Below are 14,863 nucleotides of genomic sequence, written 5' to 3' on the forward strand. Positions count from 1 at the left end.
AACCCACTAACTCTCCTGTGTCCTAGACTGCAGAGGTGTTAACTGCGCACTTCACCTTAAATGGTCTCTTGCAAAATGTGTTAATTCCTTATCTGTTCCACCTTGTATTTAGCTGTGACACTGAGTACCTTTCTGGGATCTGAAGAAGAGCTCTGTGTAGCTTGTCTCTTTCACCAACAGGTGTTGGTCCAATAAAAGATATTACCTCCCCCATTATGTCTCTCTCCTATCTTGGGACCAAGCTGGTTACAACAACACTGCAAACAACATTGTATAAGAGTAATTCATTCTTTAACAGGCCCTGGACAACAAACACTTTTTCAGGTAATTCTGATTCTCGGCAATATGACATCTGTCCCATGGAACCTGCTTTCGAGAATGTAGAAGATGCCTGAATCTTTTAAAGTGCAACTTCATGCACTAAGGGGATTGCTCAGCATAGTTCAGTTGCATTGCAAAAGCTGATGACCAGAGTTAATTGGCAGTAGGTGGCATTGACAGGTGAGAAAGGAAAAGGTAATAGTAATTACCATCCCCTGGCAAAGCAGATGACATGGGTTGGAATTCCTTTGAAAGTGCAAGTGGCGATAGCATAAAAGCATGTAAACATTGACACGAGGGCTATAAGGCAGGCGTTTGATACAGTGGACATCTTGTAGGTTGAGCTAGTGAAAAAATCCCCTAGGGCATGAGCTATGGTTATTGCTTCTGTCTTATTTAATCTCTGTAAAGGTATTACCTTGCATGTGACAGGCCGGGTGTAATGGAAGATGGAAAGGGATTATTTAGAATCGCCGGGACAGACAAGCGGATTGTATTCCATGTTACACACAGCAAGGATGCTGCAGGGCAAAATTAAATGAACTGAAAGTCCAGAAAAGTGCCTTCATAAAAATGATGTAGAGCTGTATTTTCTCACATTCTTGTATAGATGATAGGCAAAGGAATGCAGCCCCGGTAATTGTGTGTTTTGTTTTTTTTACTATACATCCATTTTGCAGGAAAAGACTCCCTTTTTATAGTGAACTGGCTTTAGATTCCCTCCCCCCAGCCACGCTGCCCCAAAAAAGCCTTTTGATTGTTTCTTTGGCAGCAGAGGAGATTTAAAAAAAAAAAGTGCACACACAAATAAATAAACAAACCCGAGGTCTGTAAAAGAAGAGCAGTTGTGATCCAGCAGCAATAAAACCCAGCAGATGTGTGATGGGAGAGTTACTTCATCCTCTCTGCACATTATCTACTGGAGGTTTGAAATCCAGATTCTAATGAGCTGAATTACCATTTAATGACTTCCATTATTCTCCAAAAAAACAAAAACTACCAGGCTAATACAATTTTTTATCAAGCTGTGGTTGAACTGTACTTACTGGAGTAAAACTATAGCAACTATCCAGGAACATAAGATGCCATAGTTCATTAAGTAAACACTATAGGCAATTTATTCCAACTACAGTCCTATTCTAGTCACATCTGAAATCCTCCAGAATTCAATCCTGTATTGATACTGATGTATTGTGACTGAGATTTAGAGAATGGACACTGGCTTACTGTGGTCGTAAAACAATAAAGGCCACACAAAGCATTGTTTGTGGGTTTTGATTTGTATGGCTTGCCAAGTAGGTCTTTTTCATTAATAGTAGTACTTTGAATATCCAGGGCTAAATTCTCTGCTGGTGTTACTGAGTGAAACTCCATTGAAGTCAATGAAACAGCCCATTTACATCAACAGACAAAGAAATTGGCCCATACTATATAGCACCTTTCTTCTGAAGATCTGAAAGCACTTTACAAATAGGACCTCAGTGAGATAGGAAAGTGTTGCTTATACCCATTTTATGGGTATGTGAGTTGAGACACAGAGAGGTTTAATTGGTTGCTTAATGTCACATAGCAATTAAGAGCTGGGAATAGTTTCTAGGAGTATGTTTACTCTGCATTGGGAACTTGGCTTTGTGGGACCCTGGCACTTGAGTGTCCATTCTGCATTACAAATCTGGGTTTAAAGTTGCTGGACCCAAGCCTCATGGTCATGTTGATGTGTCTGTACTGCACTGTGCAGACCTTCTGATTGGGTCTGCGGCTTGAGCTGCATCCACACTGCTATGGCCCACCCCTTAGCAGGGTCCCGAGATCTGGGTCCTGAGTGCTTGCTGATCCAGGCCAGACTGATTTGTGTGTGGACAGAAGCAGGGCTTGGGCTCAAACCTGAGTCCGAACCTGAGCTTAGTGTTTAGTGTAGGACCCTAGGAGTCCTGACTCCCAATCCCTTCCAACAAAACCCTCCTTAAACTTCAGGCCTTGTGTGTGGCTAAAAACAGGGGACTGGTAGTTAAAGCAGTGTGGAGAATTGGCCTCCCACATGTGTCCAATGATTAGCCCCTGGGAAGAGATGTGCTCTTGCTGACAGCCAGCCCAGAGAGTCAGTCCTATGAGAGATATTGTAACTATTTATTATTTTGTTCTTTTATGGTGAGTGAAGGCCTTTCAGCTGCAATGACCCTTTTTTAGGGATAACTAGTAGAGATGGGTCTAAACTGCAAAATTAAGATTCAAAGTTGAGGGACTTTCCAATATGGCAAGTTTGTTCAGGTCCGTCTCTACTAGGAGGGCCTTCAAAATCCGTTTCGGGAAGAAACTTGGCTTATAAATTCTCAGCCTAGGAATAATGAATTAAAAATGAAAGGTTCAAACCAGTTTGTCCCTGTCTCTAATTAAAGAAGTCACTAAAAGGTTTAAAAGCTTGTGTGTGTGTGTGTGTGTGTGTGTGTGTGTGTGTGTGTGTGTGTGTGTGTGTGTGTGTGTGTGTGATAAAATGGAGTTATACCAGGGATAAATTTGGTCCAGTAAATGAGTATATGGTAGATATTTAAGGGTAGGATCATGAGGCAGTGCTTATTCTCCCAATAAGTAGAGGTGAATAATTACAAATGTTCAATTGGGAGGGTATTTTTGGTTCGTGGGGGAGGGGAAAGGAAATACTGCCATATGCAAAAAGCTGTTGTCTAATTGTCACCTGAGAACTGGTTTCACATTCATATGCTGGATGGAATATGGAATGCATTTAGCCTAGGGAATAAATACCACATCATGTAAACTCTTTTGTGTGTCACAACTGATAATTTTTTCATTTGTTTGTTTCTCACAATAGAACTAAAAATCCAGCCTGTGAGTTAAATCAGGCCTTACTCTAAGTTTCTGCAGCTGGGGATACTCTGCACTGGAGCAGTGAGATGATAAGGAACAAAATGATCCTTTGTCCAGCAGCCCAGCTCCGTTTAAATTTCCCTGGAGAGGCAGCAAATCAGCAAGCAAACTAAAAAAAATAGACTATTCTGGGATCTGCACAAATGTGACAAACTAGTTTACAGACTTCAGATTGGAGACGCTTTAGGGAGTTCATCACCAAAATAATGTACAGTCGTTTTTGTCCCTTACCCTGCTTTTCTTCTCTACCCCCATCCCTCACCCCATCCCTCAAACAGACTGTAATTTCCTCTTTAGCTTTGGCACATTAGATGCAAAAAGTGATTTCTCTCTGGTTGTCTATCATGTCATAGCCAGATTAATAATGCTCTTTATCAAAACTTTTAATAGCAGTATTTAGCCCAGTGCTAGCCCATTGGGGGCCTAAAGCAGGAATATTTTTGCCCCTTCCCCCCCCCCCAACACATACTAATAATTAATATGGGGCCAACTTGAGCTGCTTTGGGGCCCTAAGCAATTGCTTAGTCTGAGGATCCGGCCTCAACGTTTCTCTCTGTTTCATTTCTTCCATCCCTCCTTCCACTATTACTGACCCACTTCATTTCAACTTCCTTCTTTTGTAGTGAGCTGGTATAATAGAGCTGAAGAGGTTAGAATTTTGAGTTCACATGTTACGTCCTTTGAAGCTCCTAGTATATGAAAAACTCTCCCTCCCCACCCTGCATCTGGACAAGATGTTTAAGGTGCAGGCAAATGAATAAACCGTTGGGTATGCCACAGGCCTAGAAGCTGACTGGGAGTTGTGCCTAATGGATGATAGCTTTATGATGTGGACTTAAGTCAACCAGGAACTCAACTGAGTGACTTCCCAGCAGTGTTATTTTTATACTCTTTAGAAATACTGAAATACAGTGACTTCTAGGAACCATGTTCAAGGGCTGAATTCAAGCTGAGACTCCAGATGTTTTCATAGCCTAAAATATTAGTAATTAATCTGAGTTTGTAGCATTTCTGTATTATAGAATGCTTTTACTTTAATAGCCTTTGTTTGGGTGTATTATTGTAAGTAGATCAGCATGCTAAAATTTGCATTGTAAAAGAGTGTTTTGGAACAAAGCAGGATCTAATGAGCGTATAGCAAATCCCTTGGCTCTGCACTGGAAATGGCTCTCGCTGAATGAATCATTAGCAGCATAAAAGCTTTTTTCTTTAAAATAAAATGAAATTAAAAACCCTTCAGGACTTAATGCAGACAATATGCAAAGATCATTTACGGCTTGTTTGGGAAATACAAAACAAATGATGACAACTCCACGTTGGGTCCTTTGAATGGACCCTTAGTGGTCACTTCATTCGACAGCCTATTTTCGTTTTTTGAATTTTTGTTTCAAGAATGACTTGACTCTAGTGGAGGCATCAATATATTCCACTCTCATTTTTCCTCCCTCTGGTTTCAGCTGTAGCCAATATCAAGGAAAAAGTGGCAGGAAGCATTTTATCAGCTGTCAGACTTCTTACAGGAGGTTGAATATGAAGTAAATATTGTCCCTCTAACAAAAGAGTTAAGCCAAGAGCTAATATTATTACAGGAGAGAGTTGAAAACTCACTTATTGGAAAACTTCCTTGCCCCTTTCTTTGAGAATAGCCAGCTGGAATAGCCACTGCAGTGAGGTGATACTAGTGGTGCTAGTTAGTCCAAGGCCAATGTGTTGACACTGTCTATTTGACTACCTGTCATCCTTGTCAACCTTTAAATTATATGGTAGCTGCCTGTTCTTTCTGAAAGTATGTAAATAGTTTATTGCACAGACCAAGCTCTCCAAATAATATTTTGAAATCCATTTTTATAGGCCATTTTCAGGAAAGTCAAATTAAATCAAACTATTGATATAGAATTCAGCAGCCACATGTCTGGCTGTGACTGACTTGAACTTGTAGCATAAGACACTTATCTCTCTTTTATTTCTGGGTGCAAAAAACATACTGGTGTTCAAAACAGACCAAACTAGAAGCTGGAGTCTGAATGCTTTCTAAGATAGTTCAAATTCAAATAACTGGATCCGAATCAGACCTCTGATTTTGGTTCCAAGAGGAGCTGTGTCCAGAAGGAGACTAATTTCTGGCTCCTGTGAAGGTGAAATCCCACAGTTCACCTGAGAACCTAAAATGGCAGAAATCCCTCAAGAGAGATTTGAGCTCAAAAGCTTGCACCTTTAGATCCAAACCCCAAATCCCACCCTCATTTGGCCTCAAATCCCAAACCTGAGCCTAAACCCAATCCACAGCCAAACATCACCACCTTGACCCAAGTGCAGTTTAAATATGATCACATTCAGTTTTAAGTCTACTTTAGATCAATGTATAAAGTGGATTTAATCCAGCCACATGACCGGACTGAATCAAATTTGGCTGTTGTCACGGTAGCCAGCACTTCCATTGAGGAAAAGTGGGTTTCATGCAGAAAGCTGAAATTCTGAAGCATTCAGATCTCACTCAGTGTCTTGGGCCAGGTCATCTGCACAGACTGAACGTGGGATCAGACCTCTTGATCTAAAAGTATGAGCCTCCTTCCCTACTGTCTGAGCTGAAAGACCAGTTCCATTATTGGAGCCAGTTGCAGAGTCTTAATGGTGTAACCACTAGGGGGAGCCAAAGACCCCAATGGTTCAACATTGGTTATCTTTTGGAAATCAAAGTCTCAGACCATCACATTCCCAATATCAGCAGCTTTGCCAGATTGAGCGTCTCTTTAAAAGGTCTGTTCAGCAACGCTGGATTGTTTAATGGCTGAGGAACATGCTGATCTCGATTTAAATTAATGACACTGTAGACAAAAATTACAAATGTGGTAAATAAAAAGATTCTGTAGGTTGGTTTTATTTTTAAAAAATCTGTTTTGTTCTTTAAAGAGAGAATTTAGCAGTTATGAAAATGAGAGAATAATAATGCTAATGCCTAGACACTGCCATGCTTGGATGCATTAGGAATACCAGTGACTGATAGGGCCAATTATAGCCTGGCCAGGTTTTAATAGTCTTCCTTATGCAGCTCAGAGAAGGCATCTCCAGTCTGCGTTGCAGTAGCCCAGCTACTCTTGTTGTGGGCTCACAATACCTGCATCATATCCTGCTCCATCTACTACTGATCCAGTTCTGGGCCTCTTTTTAGCAGATACCAATTTGTACAGGATTGTGGCAGATTGAATGGTGGTTCTGCGTTGCATACAAAGCTTGCGGATTGACTAGTCAGCATCACGGTTTGTTCAGCTGCAGGTTAGTAAAGCTTAGACTCTAACAGAACAGCTATTTCCTGAGTACTTAAATTCAGCAGGAGCTCAGCTGTTGATTTTCTGGTTTAAGCTTACCGTACGGACATCTTTATCCCTTGCTGAGACTTGAATTTAGAGGAAAATTTTCTCTGGGGTCGTTTGGGATAAGCAAGAAGAAACAACCTAAAGCAATAATCTGATTGGGAAGTAGGGAGCTAGGGATGATTGGCTGATCTTTAATGACATTTCACAGACCCTATGTGAGGTTTTTTCAAGTGTCCATGTATTGAATTTTAGCAGATACAATACAATGTGCCATATGTACCATCAGATGATGTACCAGCAGATGTGCAGAAATGAATGACAGAGATTCTATTGATTTGGATAAAAGTTGTACTAATAGCAAAGGTAAAAACGATCCTCAGCAAATGTGTTCTCAAAGAATATGTTACAAGGAACACTGGTCAGCATAATTAGTCATTTAAATACGAGATAATCGCATTTATAGTGTACAAGAGAAAAACTTTGGGAGTTATCAGAACCAACATCAGTTGGTTCAGACTGAAAGAGGACATCCGTAGTGAGTAAGTGAAATTTACTGATAGCTTGTATTCATTCCCTAAGAACAGCAAGTCTTTGAAGACTGAAAACTCACCCTTGGGAGACCCATCCTTTTCTCTCTATGCCCATGGGCCGATTGCACCCATTGCTCGCATTTTAGGTATCATTTGGAAGGGTCCCCTAATTGCCTTCTTGGGGTGACTGACTGGTCATCTTCCCCATCTTCCCTCTTTAATTGGACATGTTGCCAGGATGTCTGCCAGGTACCCAAAATCTTCAGGGATTGGGCCATTTCCCCTCCTCAACACTACAGCTGCAGGACCCAGCAGGTGCATGGCCTTATGTCAGCCAGGTACTTGGAGACCTCACTGCTTGGCCCAGCTATTGGACAAAGTTTCCCAGAACTGACTCACCACATAAAGGTAGAACAGGGATCTAGGAAATCTTAATCCAATGGGGGTAGGTGGTAGAGTTCCCCAGGATCAGGTTGTTCATTTGAGCCACTTGCATCCTGCATCTGCAAGGTTGGGAATGGGCTACAGGCTTTCTCCTGATGTTTCCATGTTTCCAGCAAAGGAAGGGTCCAGTTTCTATTGGCAATGATAGATCTGCTTAATCTCTTCTGACATTCCTAACAGACTGCAGTCAGTTTTTGAATATAGCTCTCAGTTGCCCTGACCACCACTTCAACCTCCTACTTACTGCCTGCAATGTTCTGCCCCAGCACAAAACAACCTCAGCAGCTCATTAGGAAGTGACCTCATCAAAGAAGGTATTCTTTATATCCAGTTACCACTACGGTAATACATGAGCTACCCTCTAAGCTACTAATAATTGCTGAACCATCTTGGTTTGGATGTTTTCTTAGTGTCTTATGTGATTGGTTTGTGCAATATTATTCTATACTCATTTCATGAAAGTTTCATGATTTTTACACACACACACACACCCTCTTCCAAAGTAAATCCTTGCATCTGAAAGAGGCTGGGGTTTTCTTTACGGAAGGGATTCTAGTCCACTCATAAAAACGTCAGTTTCATCCCTAGACATGCTCTGGTCAAAGATATCATGTCCTTTGTAAAATTGTGCAAAATATGAGTTTATGGAGATCGGATTAGCGGTTAAAGTATATGGGTCATTTTAATGTCATTTTATGCCTTATCTTCTCCCTCCCATAGCAGCCAGACTATTAATTTACCTGATTTATCTCTCCACTTATAAAATTTAGCTTTGCAGTATGATGACGATTGCTGAGTGCAAGTTTCTCCAGGAAATATTTCGATTTCAGCATACTTACATCTTCTTCTGTAAGAGGGTTAACAGAAGTCCTTCTCCTCCTCCTCAATACCGTGATGTCTGAATCTTTAGTTACTATGAGATCCTGCTCTAAAAGAGTATATGAAGGACATCCCATAAAATTCCTGGTGAAGAGCCAGTGGAGAAGTTCGAAAATGTGTGACCCCTTTTATTGGACTAACATTGTGATTCCATTATCTACCTCATTGATTCTTTCTCAAGGACCAATACAGCAATAAATATTTTCTGGAGAAAGGTCCTAAGGATAGATTAGTTTGGTTACAAACAGGTCCAATCCAATAGAATTCTGACAAATGCTTAAGGAAATTCTAGTATCTATGCAATTAATTCTAGGCTTATTTAAAGAAAGAAGCATTACATCTCTTACCAGCAGTGGGTTGCTATGGGCATGAGCTGTAACCTTTGAATCAGGCCCAATGATAGAGGATTCTGTGAGAGGGTGTAAAACAAAATGCAGTTAAAGCCCTTACTTTTGTGTTCAGAACACTCAACCTGTTGCCAAGAATTAATTGTTTGGGGTGTGTGCAGGAGAGAAACAATAGGTGCTAGGCATCTATTAAGAATTTTAAAATACTGAATCTGCCATACTCGTCTGATCTAGATTGTATGGGTCAAATTAAGCTTCACAAATTCTCCATGCCAGAAAAACAGTGAAAAGCTGCAGGCACTCGAAATGGAAGACAACCACCTAAAATTGGCTTCCTGTAAAAAGAGGCAGAGAAATGCTTCTGCATATTCTCCACGGCTAATATTTTATAGGGAAATAACAATGGTGTGGTCCACATGTTTATAGATATACAGCTCTGCAACCACCCTGACCAGGGAAATAGCCCCATTTCATAAAACATGTATAAAGTTCTCTTAGCAAGGTACTCTTAGAAAGGGTGCATGTGTATGCATTTTGTCAGTCAAAATACAGGTGATAATTCAAGTTGTTTTTCCAGTCCTTCTTTCGGATCATATCACATTTTCAGGCACCAGCATGAATTGTGCCCTGTAATCTTAGCTAGAATCTCTAGAACCAGAGAAGTGTCTCTTTCCTTCTTTCAATTGAGTATGATTTTCTGCAGGTAAATGTGATCTTTTCCGGTGTAACTGTTTTGCCAATATGGAAAGATCTTTGCCTCTTGAGTGCACTGTGTAAATAGCAAAAGATATTTCAAGAGGCATTTTTAAAACCATAATTATGGTTGGTATTAGAGACAATCATAAAAGTGTGATCCGTGAATTTAAATGAGATCATATGATTAATCTGATCACATAATATATTTTATTATAAAAGTTTCCTGACTACAAATGGCTTCATATATGAACAGATGAAAGGCAAGAGGGCCCTTTTCTAACATACCTAATTAAATACAGAATGCTGAAGTCAGGACTGACAGCACAGGGAGGAAAAATATCTATTAAAATCAAGTATCAGGGGGTAGCTATGTTAGTCTGGATCTGTAAAAAGCGACAAAGAGTCCTGTGGCATCTTATAGACTAACAGACCGATTGGAGCATAAGCTTTTGTGGGTGAATACCCACTTCATCTGACGAAGTGGGTATTCACCCACGAAAATGGACTCTTTGTCTTAAACTTATGCTCCAATACATTTGTTAGTCTATAAGGTGCCACAGGACTCTTTGTTGCATATTAAAATCAACCAGTTTTAGGGCAACTACAGTTAAATAATTGCCACGGTATGTTATAATCCCAATGACCAAAGCAGACATATACCATACTGCAATACATTGCATAATATTAGCTGTCTCTTTCTCTCTTTTTTTTTTAAGTCTAATTCTCTGAGTAGGTTCAAAGAGAAAAGGAAATATTTAACGTCAAGTTAACATTATGGCATCCTCTAACACCAGCAAACAATGTTAGTCCTAAATCCTTGGTAGAAAGGCTGCTAAGATGATCAGGGGAATGGAGATCCTAATTTATGAGAGGAGACTAAAAGAATTTGGCTTGTTCCATTTAGCAGCACCAAATCTGAGAGGGGATGTGATTGCTCTCTCTAAATACATCAGAGGGATAAACACCAGGGAGGGAGAAGAGCTATTTCAGCTAAAGGACAATGTTAGCACAAGGACAAATGGGTGTAAATTCTAAGATGGAGCTTGACAAATCAATGAACAGGATTATATGGTGGGGTTGCCTGTGATAGCTGGGGACCAGACTCGATGACCCAAAAGGTCCTTTCCAGTCCTATGGTCCTAGAAAGTAACTGACAAACCAAGAAATATAATCCTACTGTAAACATCAATGTTAATGCCTGTTAAAAATATGTTTCTAGTATGACCAATAGCTCGGCTACATCCTTAAAGAACCGGGGAACAGTGTAAATCAGAATTGTTCAGTGTTTGGATGGCAATAGGAGATGGTGCGGGCATGTTTTCACTTTACTTGTGAGAATTCCCGTTGTGTTAGTCTTTCACATCCCATGTCATGCGAGAGTCAGAGTTGAGTCAAATGGTTCTTCTGTATGTTTCCACCCTGAAGATTTCTTCTTCTCTTGCAAACAGTGAAACTTTGCTTGGCCTGACTAGGAATAGTCCTGTGGCTTTTGTTTCAGTGGCATATGGTTTGCTGTGTACTTGGGTTTTTATTTTGGACAACATTTTAAAGGGAGTTGGACAAGGCCCAAATGGATCTGATGGGAATGTAATAGTTACTTGTGGGTATGTCTACACTGCAGTCATAGGGTGTGATTGCAGCTTGTGTAGACAGACCCAAGCTAGTTTTAACCTGGCTAGCTCTGGTATCGGAGCAATGAATCCATGGCATCCCGGGGTTCAGCGCGGGCTGGCAGCCTGAGATAATACCCCTGGTTCCAGGTGGAGTTCTATAGCCCATGCGCCTCTGGTACCGAGTCAGCTAGATTAAAGCCAGCTCAGGCATGTCCACGTGAGCTGTAACTGCACCCCATGATTGCATGGCTACTATGTCCCTACCTTCCTAGCCTTCAGGTGTTGCCAGCTTCTTCCAGGCAGAGCTCATTACGACTTTTATACCATGGACCCCACAATTAGTCATTCTGAGAGGGCCTCGATGAGCCCCAAACACTAATGGTCGTCCCACTCTATTCTTGTTCCATCTCTGCTTTAAAGGAAGTTTCAGGTCCATGATGCTCCAGAGGAATTGGTGCAAGGGTTTGGAGGCAATTGTTGTTTCTGAGGACTAGAGGAACAGTTGCAAGTGACCTACTTCAGTGGAGGACCAGAGCGGGAGAGAGAATGGGAACAGGTGCTCAGACATGACTGTAATGGGGGGCCATATAAGATAGATTGACACCACCAGCACCTCTAACAATAGTTGGTGACCTCCTTGGATGGGTTGCAGGGGCTGCAGCCCAGAGGATGTCCACTGCTGACAAACACCAAGGAAGTATAGACTAGAGTTCTGGCTCCTATTTTCCAGGTCATCTTAATCATTACGAAGAAGAGATTCCACCACCTCTAGAGCCTGAGTAAGGTTACATTCTTCCAGAGCAATACTAACTTGATTTTCAGCATCCTCCACTTGTTTGCAAGGCTGGGCCAATTTATTTTCTGCTGTGTTGTGCTGCTGATGGTTAAATAGGTTCCTTCTGGTGCCTAGCGAGTGATGTTTTTTTTTTTTTTCCTTTCCTTTGCCTTCCTGAATTTCTTTTGAAATGGCTTTGATAAATTGAATTCAAAACATCACAGGTAGAAAACATTAGATCTCCGAGAGGCTTTACTTTGAAAATGTAAGTAAAACTCAGATCACTGGCTTTTAAGAATTCCCATGCTGGGATATCATGAAACGTGTGATGTCTGAGCCCTACTAAAAACTCCCCTATCTGATCTGTTGGTTTCATGTGCCATGTAGAAAAGTGAGAGTCTGGTATTCAGCGAAAGGCTCCCTACATTATTGTCTACAATGTGGTATGCATTGTTTAGGTGGAGTTCAGAACCATTTGAATTAAATATCAAGGAGTCCAAGTCTAGCAGGTTATGGCTTAAATACCTATTTTCAGAGGTGCTGATCTAGCTATAGAAGTGCAAAGTAGTATTGTCATCATCAATACGGTGAGACTGAGACGAAGGAACCTGCTGCGGGGTGTGCAATGCAAAGCTGGCTTCCTCCAGCCTCTTACCTACTGCATGAAAGAAATAGTGACTGGGACAATCATTGTCCCTTTTAAAAAGCAATCCCCTCCAGTGCGCTGGATCCCCTGGCACAGGAGAAGCTGGAAATAGCTCCTAGCCGTGAGCCTGGAAGGGCTCATAATTGTACTATCTCAAGCAGGCACATCTCATGGCAGAACGTAGACTTGTAACAGCCGTCAGTTGAAATGAATGGGAAACGGCAAGTCTCGGATGATCTTATATTCGGTCTGTTTTAGTTTGTCTGAGTCTCCCTGGGAGATAAAGAAACCTGCTTTCACTAGGAATTAAGAGGGGTGTGGTCAGGAGGGCAATGCGTGTAAATAGCCTGGGGCTGATGGGCTGAAATCACAAGATGGTGGATCCATAGGCCTATGAAACTGGTGTGCAGTCCACCAGGAAAACATCTAGGTCAGCATTCTGAAAGGGACAGAATAGAACGTCTGTTCCTGTCCAGGCACTGCTAGCATCACTGCTTGCTGACGTGACTGCTTGGGATTTTCTATACTAATATCACCCTCTTCTTTATGATGGAGCTGTATATAAGAAGCACGGTACGATGCAGCCATGGAGTGTAAGGAAAATTCTAGCTAACGACATCAGGATTTACAAAAAGTACCAAGGAATCTTTAATATCTACAAAGATCAGATGGAAAATCAAATCCATTCTTCTGGGCTCATGTGAAACTCCCATGCTCACTGGGAGGGGAATTCAGCGAATGGGAGGACGGTTGAAAAGTTAAATTAGTGTTTGTTAAACTAGTGTTAAAGCAGGTTGGAAATTATTATGCATAAAAGGCCTGACCTTGTTTCATGCCGAAGTCTCTTTGGCATCCACAATATGATGCCGAGGTTAATTAGTCCCAGTACGGCATACTGATATTTGACCCTAGTGTAAATCTGGCATAAATCATCTGAATAAATGCAACTGAATGTGTGGCCCACACGCCGAGGTTTCCGTACTACAGTGTCCCAAATGCCTATTGGGTGCTTTCTTTAGTACATTGACCGCTGCTAGCAGCAGAATCAGCAGTACCAGCGTGTAATTAAATCCTCTGTTTTTAAAGGAATCCCCCCGCTTGGTCCTAGGTGAGACGTGCTTGGAGAAACCTTAAACTTTCAGCCTGATGGGTTGGGCAAAACAAAAACAGTTGGAGCTTTGTTTTAATAAATTTGTGCCTCAGCTTCCAATAAATGTGTGTGCTTCTGTAGAGGCAACGTAAATCCTCAGTGAAGGGTGATTACTTGGAAGCAAATCCATCACAAAGTTGAACACCTGCTTTAGTAAAGTTGAACATTACTAAAACCTGAGTGAAAGGTTTTAGTAATGGAGGGGGTTGCTTTTTATTTCTTCCTGAACTGTGACACATCTGAGCTGCAGAACTTCAAAGCAGGATAGGATACAGATTTCTATTTTTTATTATTATAGTCTTTCTTTCTAGACTGGGTTTTCATACTGCCAACTATATCCCTGGCTGTGCAGTTACAACTCGTAGGGAAGTGTCAGAGTCCTGGCAAGGGCAGCCAGGACTGAGGGTCAGAACAGGGTCAAACATGAGGCCAAGAATAGTGGAGAAGTTCATAGTCAAGTTCCAGGCTGGGGACAATACCAGGGCTCAGAGTCTGAGTCAGGTTTCAGGATCTGGGTTAGGAGGCAAGGTCCAAATTAAACCACGGTCAAAACCCAGTTCAAGAGCAGAAATCAGGAATGGTCGTGGCAGGAGACTACACTGTTGCCTGGACATGTCCTCAAATGCCCCTGAGGTTTATATAGACTAGGGAGCTAATGAGGCTGCTGCCTGTCAGACTCCTTGAAGTGGGACTTCCTGTGGTCTGTGTCCACAGTGGGACAGGGGTAGTGGAACATGAGCTGGTTACAGCAGTGTGGAGGTGTTTGCTGCCTGTCAGCTCTGCGAATCTGGGTTTGAGACCTGCTGGGCCTGGCAGAAAGGTAGTAGAAGTGGCAAACACACTTCCAAGGGCAGACTGACTTTTCTTCTTCTACTATAACCACGCCTGCCAAACTGATGACTCCTGGATAGCCATGTTGGCAGTACAAAACCATACTTGTTGGCGCATGGGTGTAGGAATAATCTCCAACCTCAGCTGCTTTTGAAATGCAGGTGAACTCCTTCCCTCAGTGCTTTTAAACACACACATAAGAGTGGTCAAAAAGCATTTGGAATCCACTCTAGTTTTCTGAGGTAAAACCAGTCATTTCACACACTACTCAATGGACAAATATTTTCAGAAAGTGGGTCTCCAAGGGCTGAATGGCTGACAATAACATAGGACACATTTCAATTTAAAGAGAATTAGGCCCCTGTGGAGCAATCTTGTAATTTTGTAAACGTTTCTTCAAAATTGGGACCACCCTGGTTGCAAATTATTTAGTT

At 41.6% G+C, this 14,863-nt stretch overlaps 1 protein-coding gene across 13 annotated transcripts in view; it reads left to right on the forward strand.

Moving 5' to 3' along the window:
- GALNT9 (polypeptide N-acetylgalactosaminyltransferase 9) overlaps positions 1-14,863 on the forward strand; it is a 903,908-nt gene that overhangs the window by 861,175 nt on the left and 27,870 nt on the right. The window lies entirely within an intron of this gene.

Source organism: Chrysemys picta, chromosome 15, assembly GCF_011386835.1.
Source record: "Chrysemys picta bellii isolate R12L10 chromosome 15, ASM1138683v2, whole genome shotgun sequence".
Classification (NCBI taxonomy): Eukaryota; Metazoa; Chordata; order Testudines; family Emydidae; genus Chrysemys; species Chrysemys picta.